We start from the raw sequence: 10,918 nt of genomic DNA on the forward strand, positions 1-10,918 counted from the left end.
ATTCGGTGAAGTATGCTACTGTGTCATCAGTATCAATGCCGCTACCACATTCGCCAGACATTCCAGTTTCGAAAAGATTTTGTAGTTCTTCAAGTTTATCGAGTTCTATTGAAGAAAACGAAGCAGGCCCTTCCAATAGCGGAGAGCTATTTACAAATGATAAAAATACAGTATATAAACAGTATAATAACATACATACCCAACGTTTGATTAGTCAGTCAGAACTAAATGACCTTGTTAGAGATTTAAATTTGACGAAAGAAAAATCCGAAATATTATGCTCGAGGTTAAAACAGTGGAATCTATTGCAAAGTGGTGTTAACATTACAACTTATCGAAAACGTCATATTGCTTTAGCTACCTTTTATTCAAAAATAGATGGACTAGTGTTCTGTAATTATATTGATGGATTAATGTCAGCATTAGGTCACAAGCATGTATCAAAAGAGTGGATATTGCTCATTGACGGATCAAAACGAAGTTTGAAGGCGGTTTTACTCCATAACGGTAATATACCATCTTTGCCTGTAGCTTACGGCGCTCACTTAAAAGAAACTTACGATATTTTAAAACAAATTCGGGATAAGGTAAACTACGAAGAACACAAATGGCATGTATGTGCAAATTTAAAGGTAGTGCCTTAATTTTAGGGCTGCAAACCGGCTATACAAAATATTGTTGTTTTCTCTGTGAATGGGATAGTAGAGCGCGTTCAGATCACTTTATAAAACAAAACTGGCCTTTAAGATCTGGTTTCGTGCTTGGTCAAAAAAATGTAAAAACCGAACCATTAGTACCACCTCAGAAAATCATTTTACCGCCGTTACACATCAAACTTGGTTTAATAAAAAATTTTGTAAAAGCACTCCCCAAAGACGGACCTGGATTTTTATTTCTTAAAACAAAGTTTCCTGGGCTAAGTGAGGCAAAAATTAAAGAAGGTATTTTCATCGGTCCTGACATAAGGAAATTGGTTAATGATCCTGCTTTTTTATCGAACCTCAAACCGATTGAAAAAAATGCATGGTTGGCTTTTGTTGACGTCACAAAAAAAATTCTCGGAAATCACAAATCACCGGATTTCCATCACAAAATTAATCGGATGCTGGATGCCTATCAGAAACTAGGATGCAATATGTCGTTAAAAATTCATTTTTTACACTCCCATTTAAGTTTTTTTCCCGATAACATGGGTTCAGTAAGTGATGAACATGGTGAAAGATTTCATCAAGAAATTGCAGAATACGAGAACCGTTATCAGGGTAGATGGGAGCCAGCCATGCTTGCAGACTTCTGTTGGAACCTCCAGAGGGATACTGCCACTACTGACTATAAGAGATAAGCCAGTCGCTCGAAAAAAAGTTATTTTTTAAATGCAGAATAACACTTATTGTACATTTGTCACCAGTTATGTAGGTACTTTTAAGTGTAATCAATAAATGCGTTTCACTATTAAACGTGATGTGATAGAACAATTCTATTTCGATATTTGACATAGTTTTAAGGTGGCAAAACATAATTACATAGTGTGAACCCAGTGAAATAAAAAAAATTTTTTTTTGTTGCATAGTGTAATTAGTGATTTTAATATTCCATCCATACAATGGGCTTGTGAAGAAGACAATTCATAAAAATTTACAGTATTAAGAACGAATTTTACGGCTAATGCTTTAGTAAAGGATTTCATGGATTTGACAAACCTATCCCAGGTTAACGGTATTAAAAATAACTATGGAAAAATTTTGGATTTGGTTTTCACTAACATGACGAACATTAATGTTCAAGACAGTGATACATATATGTGTTCTATTGACAAATATCACGCTCCCTTGGAATTTATTATTGAAATTGACGATTCGACTGAAATTTTAATAACACCTAAGAACAAAATTAAATATGCTTATTTTAATGCTGACTATGAAGTCATTAAAGAAAAACTAGGTCACATAAATTGGGAAAGAATATTTATTAATTGTAACAATATCGATGATATGGTCACAATATTCTATGAGGAATTAAGAAAAATTATAGAACTTTATGTTCCAAAAAAGGTTGTTAAAAATCAAACTAAATATCCAATGTGGTATTCGCGTCAACTTATAAGGAGGCTAAAAGAAAAAAAAACAAATATAGACTATTAAGCAAAAAGTATGGTAACCCACTAGATGAAATTGAATTTAAATTACTTAGGGACAGGTGTAGGGATATTATTGATACGGATAAGAGATATATTGAAAACATAGAAAACAACATTAAAATAAATCCAAAGCTCTTTTACTCTTATCAAAAGGATCTTCGAAACCAAAAATGTGACTACCCAGCCTTGATGACAATGGATAATTGTAATTATAGTGATGGGAAAAGAATTTGTGACCAATTTGCCAAACATTTTTCAAGTATTTATAGTAATTACGTTTCTACGCATTGCGAAACCTCAACTTTAATAAATAATTCAAGTCAATATTCACAAATAACTAAAATAATTATTAATAAGAACGAAATATTAAATAAACTAAAATCAGTAAATGTCAATAAAGGTACAGGTCCAGATAATGTTCCTCCAATTTTTGTTAAACAGTGTGCATCAGCTTTGGTAGATCCACTTTCAATAATTTATCAAAATTCAATAGATGAAGGCAAATTTCCAAGTTTGTGGAAAAAGGTGCGGGTAGTCCCGATTTTTAAAAGTGGGGACAGAAAAGATATAAAAACTATAGACCCGTGTCAATTCTATCTATATTTTCCAAAATATTTGAGTCATTACTATCTCCTTTTTTAACTTGGCCAATGAAATCACTAATAACACATCATCAACACGGTTTTATTAAAAACAGGTCCACAGTGTCTAATTTGGCCACATTTGTTAATAGTATTACTAAATCTATGGATAATAATTATCAGTTTGACTGTATCTATACCGATTTGGCTAAAGCATTTGATGTCGTGGATCACAATATTTTAATGAACAAACTTCACAGATATGGATTTAATGGAAACCTGCTTACACTTTTGCATAATTACCTACAACAAAAAAAATCAAAATTCTTTCACTAAGTGATCGGAGGGATTTGTTGGATTTAAAATTTCTATATAAAACACTTAACAACAATTATGATAACTCGTTTTTGATATCAAAAAATTAAATTGAATGTTCCCATTAGATTTCCACGTAAACCAATAACACCATTAGTAAATTGTTAAAAAAAAAGTTAAATGGTTAAAAAAAAAAAAAAAATATCCCGCTGAGTTTCTTTCGCCGGTTCTTCTCAGGTCCGAGGTGCTAAATTCCGAACCGGTGGTAGATTTTTGACAATCAATAAGCAAGTGTAAACACTTTTATATTGAATAAAGATTTTTGACTTTGACTTTGAGTAAGACCTTTTCGCAAAACTGTTTTAGGAAGCAATTTACCTGTATCTCGCTTGTGTAAAATTTTGAATGAGCACAGTGCTGTTTTAGACCCTTTTGGAGACTCATCAAACAAGTTTCACAAAAAAATATTGTCAAAATTTTCAGCGAACTAATTTATTTTGTTTATATTTGTATGTTATTATTTTACTATTATTGTTAATTCTTGTCATTTTTAACCTTGATTTACTAACAATTAATTATTTGTAAGTTTGTCATCTCCAACTTTATCTTTGCAAGTGGTATTCACCTTAATATGACTGTTTTGCACTACAACAAAACAGGTATTATGTGTTGAATAAAACACACATACCATAACGCTGTGTGTTTTATTCAACACATAATACCTGTTTTGTTGTAGTGCAAAACAGTCATATTATGTGATTTCCTAAAACACACAGCGTTATGATGAAGATGTGTTTGTATCTGCTGGTGGTAAACACAAACGCTATGATGAATTTTATTTGAAACTAGAATAAATTATAAAACTTTTCTTTGTGAAAATTTGTTTAATGAGTTGCTAATAATTAAAATATTATGAACAGTCTTACATCTTTTATTTCTATTCTTCTAACAAAACTAGTTAGTGTTATTCATAAACTGTATTGATTCATAATTTCTTTAAAACAATAGTAAATTAACATTTTGTGTTAATTAATAATTTTAATCAACAATATAAAAGTAACAAACAAAAATAATGAACAATTTCTAGCAAGTTTTTCAATTTCAAGTCAAAAAAAAAAAGACAGTATATATATTTATAATATAACAATAATAAAGGTACAATAAATCAGTCTCATAATCATCTTTGACTAATTTAGAGATAAGAGTAATGTTATGAAAAATAATAATTGTTAAAAAGTTTTAAAGATTAGTAAAGTTTGTACGTAGTAAATCAACACTGCTATTAACTTTATCTTTATTGTTTACTGGCCGACAGTAAAATTTTCCGAAAGTTTCGATACTCTTCCAGTTTCCTCTATTAAGTATCTCCTGCACAGGTCTATTCTCTAACCAGCTTCTTGAGGCAACCGCTGACCTGATACTACCCGGTGGGGCATCAATGTCAACTTCCTTAAAAATACTATGTATCAATGAAACTTTTTATTTTCAATACTTTCTTGGAAGGAAGTTTCACTTTGTTTTGTTTGGTGTTCTATACCAAGCCTAGGTACTCTACCTCCTGAGAGGGGTCTAGCACAGACTTTGGGTAATTTAAATGCCACCCCAAAGTCTCTAATGTTCTTAAGGTTTCCGCAACCTGGGATAAAAGTGCTGTTCTGTCTTGATTGACCAGAAAATAGTCGTCTAGATAAACTAATAAGGGGAACCCTCGAGCTCGAAGGGTTTCTGCTACCCAGTTTGACACTGATGCAAACATCTTTGGGGCTGACGACAGGCCGAATGGTAGGGATGTTAGCTGCAGAACTTCGTTCTGGTATACTAACCTGAGAAACCTGCGGTGTGCCTCTGCAATTGGTAAGTGAAAATAGGCCTGATGAATGTCTATTTTCACCAGCCAGTCGTTCAGTTGTAAAAAATCTGCTACATCTATTTGTGAAATTAATTGAAAATGTTTTACTGTCACAAAAGCATTTAAACCTCTGAGATCGAAGACAGGTCTCAGTCCCCCGTCCGATTATTTTACAAGAAACATTCGACAAAGAAAACCTGGGCTCAAGTGTGGAGGTGTCTCTAATATTTTTTTCTGTTTTAATTGAAGAATCATGTCCGTCATGTCCTTCGTTACTTTGGTAGCAAATTTTTTTAAAATAAGGCTGTCTGGGTACTGTAATGGAGGTTTCTTCGAAAATGGAATTCGACCCCCAGTTAATAATTTCATTATGTAGTTGCTGGCTCCGAGCCGCTGCCACATATGAGCATACTCCTTCAGACAACCTCCCTTGAAGTTTTTGAATTGATTGATTGTCAACTTTGTTTACTATTGCTACTGGTGGCAGGTGTGTTGGTGTGTCTTTTATGGTTTTTACGAAAGGGCTGATTATTAAATTTATAATTTTGTTTCTTTTGAGGCCTATTATTTTTAATATTTGTTTTGAAGGAGCCTTTGTTCTGGTATTGTGATGTACTCAATCTCTTATTATCACTTAGATAAGCAGGTGTATTAAGCCACACCTGAGAGCCACCTAAGGAAGCTATAACAGGTTGCAAAGCTTCCCGGCTAAAAAGATACTCCTGACTTGGAGGCACATTCCTTAGGGTACTACGTAAATTAGGGTTAGCTATTTCTTTTAAAATGCGGTCCCTTCTCACCTCAATGCATTCTGCCCTTTTACCACAGATAATTTGCATTGCTGTTTCGGAATTTTTGTAAGACGGTGAACCCGGGCCAAATATATTAGAAATTTTATCAAATGAGTTAGAATTAATATTATTAGGATTCATAGCTGCCCAATCTATTAAATCCTGTAACCCTAACTTTAATAACTGTCTCTGCTGTAAAATATTATTTGACAGTCCTGCTAATAACTGTTCGGTGGATGCAAGATAGTCTTTATTTTTATCAAAATGACTTAATTCTTCATTAAGTTTTAAACCCATAAAACCGGGAGTACAAGATTTTAAAGATTTTTTATATCGAATGTCTTTCCAAGCAGGTGTGTCAAATTTTTGAAGAATACATAACTCTTGTAAAAGATCTTTGTCTGCTGGAGGAATTATTGTTCGTTCGTCAAACTCGGTTCCTAAGTTACCCAAAGATAGTTTATTTGAAGTTAGTGGATTTGTCAAGAATTGAGATGTTGATGGCTCGTTATGATTTTGTTCACAATTAATTTGATGGTTATTAGCTAAATGTGGTAAATGTGGTAAATGTGATAAGTATTGAGACATGTACCCTACTTGTTGAATGAGTGTATCTATTCGCGGGTCCGAACATGTCTGAACACGTTTATACTTACTTTTCTTTCGTCTTTTTTTGGGCGGAGGTGAAGCTGTGCCTTCTTCGTCCTCCGAGGATGAAGAAGAAGTTGAAGTATTATTACTTATATTGTTCGAATGCCGATCTTCATCCGAAGCATCAGCAACAGAACTTGGTTCACCTCCGAAATTTACCGAATTGATTTCTTCCGGATCCATTTATAAACACTATTTAAACTATGTGTAAACAAATACGTATACGTATTTGACGCTGTGTGAAAATTTTACACAAATTCTAATTGTATTTAAACACTTTTTTACAATTATTTGCAAAATTTGCAAAATTCACAAACGCTATGAGCTGTCAATCACATTCCTGAGACAGAAGATGAATCCTGCTGGTGAGAGAAAGAGACAAGTATAGAACCAGAGATAATTTGGTAAGTTTTATCATAGATTTATAAGATAAGGCAGATTCACACAACAGCTTTCTTCATCATAACGCTGTGTGTTTTAGGAAATCACATAATAGGTAATGCATTTAGTTTTAAGTTGTATTAAAATTGTATACCTTTGTACGTGTTGATGTATTTACCACTGGTGAATCTTAAAAAAAAAAAAAAGGGAAATGAATGTGGTCATGGGTGGATATGAATCGTATACGTTTTCGGCAACCTCTGGAGTTCCTATATTATATAACCTTTGGTATTTTTATAAACGATGTGGAAAATTGTTTTCATCACAGTAAAATTCAACTTTATGCAGATGACCTGAAAATTTATAGGAATATAAATAGTTTACAGGATTCGGAATTGCTATAGTTAGACTTGGACAGATTTGCAAAGTGGTGTAGGGAAAACCATATGAATTTAAATCAAAGCAAATGTTACATCTTAACGTTCAGCAGAAAAACATCCAATATTATAGACAGGATAGAGAGAATTCAAAAGAAATTGCTAAAATTTGTTAGGTTCAAAGATAGAAACATGATTATGCTTAATAATTATGATCCTTTATTAAAACATTACAATATGATAACGCTTAAAAAACGTAGAGATATGCTGGACTTATGCTTTTTATATAAAATAACATCAGGTAACATTGATTGTCCTCAATTATTAAAAGAATTTAAAATAGTAGTACCGAGACCTAACGCGAGGCATACAAATACACCAACTTTCAAATGTCGGTTTGCGAGAACAAATTTAGGAATAACGGCACCTTTAACCCTTAATCAAATATTGGGAAATTATTTCCCACATGCCACTACTGTAATTTTTTTGTTTTATTTCGTTTTTGGCAACTCTAATCAGTACCAACCTTAGGGAAAAATAATCGTACAGAATTTTTTAGAGTCCTTTTCATAAAAGAAGTCCCGCGGTGGATTGTGGAACTAAACAATACTTTCAAATTTGACAGATCGGTCATGTTGTCTTTTGTCGATGTCAATGGTCAGTCAATGTTATCAAGTTCGTTTGTTGTGGTAGATGTTTGTGTTTTTTTAATAAGATTAGTGCGTTATTGGATCTTTCGTGATGCCTAAAGTTGTAAAAAGTTCAGCTCGAGAAATTATATTGAAGGTGAAGGAGTTTTGTGATGCGGAACAAAAGAATAAAGGTATTTTAATACCACTAAACAATGTTCGCAAGAGAGTCGCCGCAATGACAGGTTAGTTTTAGGGCTGCCGTACCAATGATTTTTTTGCCGATTTATTGTATTGTTGATATATTACTATTATTTTTGTTTTTAAGATGAATTTATATTAAAAAAAAGAACTTGCAAGTGATATATATTTTTTAATTTTAGTATTTTTATTTGTTCTTAATTTAATTGCAGGCGTGTCCGAAAAAACTGTGACCAGGATAACAAAAGAAGGCATAACAGCAGCGAGTACTTCAAAAAAATTGTCACACCAGGGAAAAGTCGTCCGCATCCCAAAAAGTTCGACTTGGATGGGTTTGATCTGTGCGCCATACGGGAAAAAATTCACAGTTTTTATATTGTGAGGAAGGAGTTACCGACATTGGTTAAGCTACGTGCCGCATTGAGAAAAGATATAAATTTTCAGGGAAGCATCACAACATTGCATAGAATATTAAATAATATTGGTTTCAAGTATAAGCGATGCCAATCCAAACGTAAAATTCTTATGGAACGCCATGACATAATCGCATGGCGTGCAAGATATTTGGAAAAAATCCGAAGAAATCGCACTGTGGAAAAAAGGCCAATCGTATATTTAGATGAGACCTATATACATAATACATATCATGCAAAAAGTTGTTGGCAAAGTGAGAAGGAGCCGGGACTGATGGTCTCAGAATCTGTAGGGAGTCGCTGGATAATTGCTCATGCAGGGACAGAGAATGGTTTCATAAATGGTGCATTGTTGATGTTCAAATCCCAGTCCAAGTCTTCAGATTATCACGATGACATGAACTCTACAAATTTCCTTAAATGGCTGAAGGAAAAACTGATTCCTAACCTACGTGAAAGGTCTCTTGTGGTAATGGACAACGCTTCTTATCACTGTACACAAATAAACAAAGCGCCTACAATGTCGAGCATCAAAAGTAAGTTGCAAGAGTGGCTGCGAGAAAAGGGTATCTATTTTGAAAACACATGGACAAAAGCTGTTTTGTTTGATCTCGTCAAACAAAATAAAGGTCCACCGACATATGCTGTGGATGAATTATTAAAAGCTCACAACCATGAGGTTTTGAAATTGCCGCCTTATCACTGCGAAATCAACCCGATTGAAAAAATCTGGAGCCTTGTGAAAAGAAAGGTAGCGGATAAAAACGTGTCCCAAGACCCAAAAAACATAACGATTATAACGGAAGATGCTTTTAAGAGTATCTCAGCAGAAGATTGGGCTGCTCAATGCAAACACGTAGAGCATTTGGAATAGGAATATTTGAAAAATGACAGCCTTATAGATGAAGAAATGGATCGACTCATCATATCCACAGCTAGTGATAGTGAAACAGAATCTGACTCTGTTTCCATTCACTCTTCCGATAGTGATGATGTAACTGATCATAATTATTCAATAAAACTGTAAATTATTTTTGTTTTTTATTCCTTATTTTGTGATATATAAAATCCCGCTTAATATCCCGGAAAATTCTAAATAAATAATCAAATTACATAATCAATATTAATAACAACACTAATAATTCCATCTATTCAATAATTTTCATAAATAACATTTAAAATCCAGTTAATAAAACAAATCCAATTATATAATTAATGAAAATGCAACTTATACAATTAAACAATAAATATAAAATTTAATTAATAAAATACTAAAAAAAAAATAATTAAACATTTTTTGATATCGTATCTTAATATTCGTAATAGGTATAATATTTTCCCGTAATTAACCCTGGCAACATTATGTCGCGCGAATACAGCGCTGCGTCTGTGGGACTTCTTTCGTGAAAACGAGTATAATTTTATTTATTTGCAACATTTTGTCTTAAGGCGCGAACTGTCATTGTATGTCAATGTCAAAAACACAGTTTGAAATATTTTGTGAAAAAACCAGTTCAAACGGAAGATTTAAAAGTTTTTGAAGAAAAAAATCTGGTAAGTGCATAAACACAATAATCTTGTAAACTAGACTTGTTTTCTGAATGTTTCTTACGGTTTTTGGGCTCGTAGCATTGATATTTGTTGTATTTTCTTAGGTTTAATTATGTGGGAAATTATTTCCCATTGTTTGTTCCTGCATTTGAAAAATACCAATTTCTATATATACAATAAATAATTTGTCTGTTGCACTATATAAGTACCTAAACAGGTATAGTTACTTATAATTTTATCTAACTTACACAAAATTGTCAGCGAGTAACTCATGTATGGAGCTTTCTCGACAGTTATGACTGCGTTTGTGTGATTTCTCACTTGATTTTTATAACTATTATATTTTAGAACTATTTGTACTGCTCAGACTACCAAGTTAGTTTAGACTTCCTTTTATTTGTTTTAGCTATTTAAATATGGACGCTAAAAAGTTACAAAAAGTTCTATCAAAGAAAAAATTGGAGGAGGTGGTGCAAAATTTAGACAACTTGTCTGATTTATCAACCTCAGATTCTGAAGATGACTCATGCTATGGCAATAGCATTCATTCTCCATCCGATACTTACCTCAATCAGCTTGACGATAACCTAATTGAACAACGTCTTGAATATATCTTCGGCTTCGAATCGAATGAAGATAAACAAGAAACGCCTACTATACAAGCCCAACAGATTTCAACGGATGCCTTACTGACAGCCTTAGGAGAAACATCTCATATCACAAACTCACCAACAACAGACAGTCCTTTGCTAACTTACTTAGATACAGAAAATGACGAATGTAATATACAACTTCAAGACATTCACGCATTTGAAGTTCAGCAAGACTTAAATGTCATTGACGTTCCCATGGAAGAGATTTTGGCAGATGATGAACAGACTGAAACTAACAACGAAATACGCAGAGATCGTTCTAAGCCAAGAGTATGGGAGACAAAATCCGAAACCCATGATATTCCCGTTTTTGAAAAACGTTTTAAACCCAAGGCGAATGACACGCACAAAACTTCACCACTAAGTATTTTTGAACGGCTTTTTCCTGA

At 33.0% G+C, this 10,918-nt stretch overlaps 1 pseudogene; it reads left to right on the top strand.

Annotated features, from left to right (window-relative positions):
* The first annotated feature begins 7,741 nt into the window (after positions 1 to 7,741).
* On the top strand, positions 7,742 to 9,199 carry LOC125075566 (annotated as a pseudogene).
* Positions 9,200 to 10,918: the final 1,719 nt, after the last annotated feature.

Source organism: Vanessa atalanta, chromosome W (assembly GCF_905147765.1).
Source record: "Vanessa atalanta chromosome W, ilVanAtal1.2, whole genome shotgun sequence".
NCBI lineage: Eukaryota > Metazoa > Arthropoda > Insecta > Lepidoptera > Nymphalidae > Vanessa > Vanessa atalanta.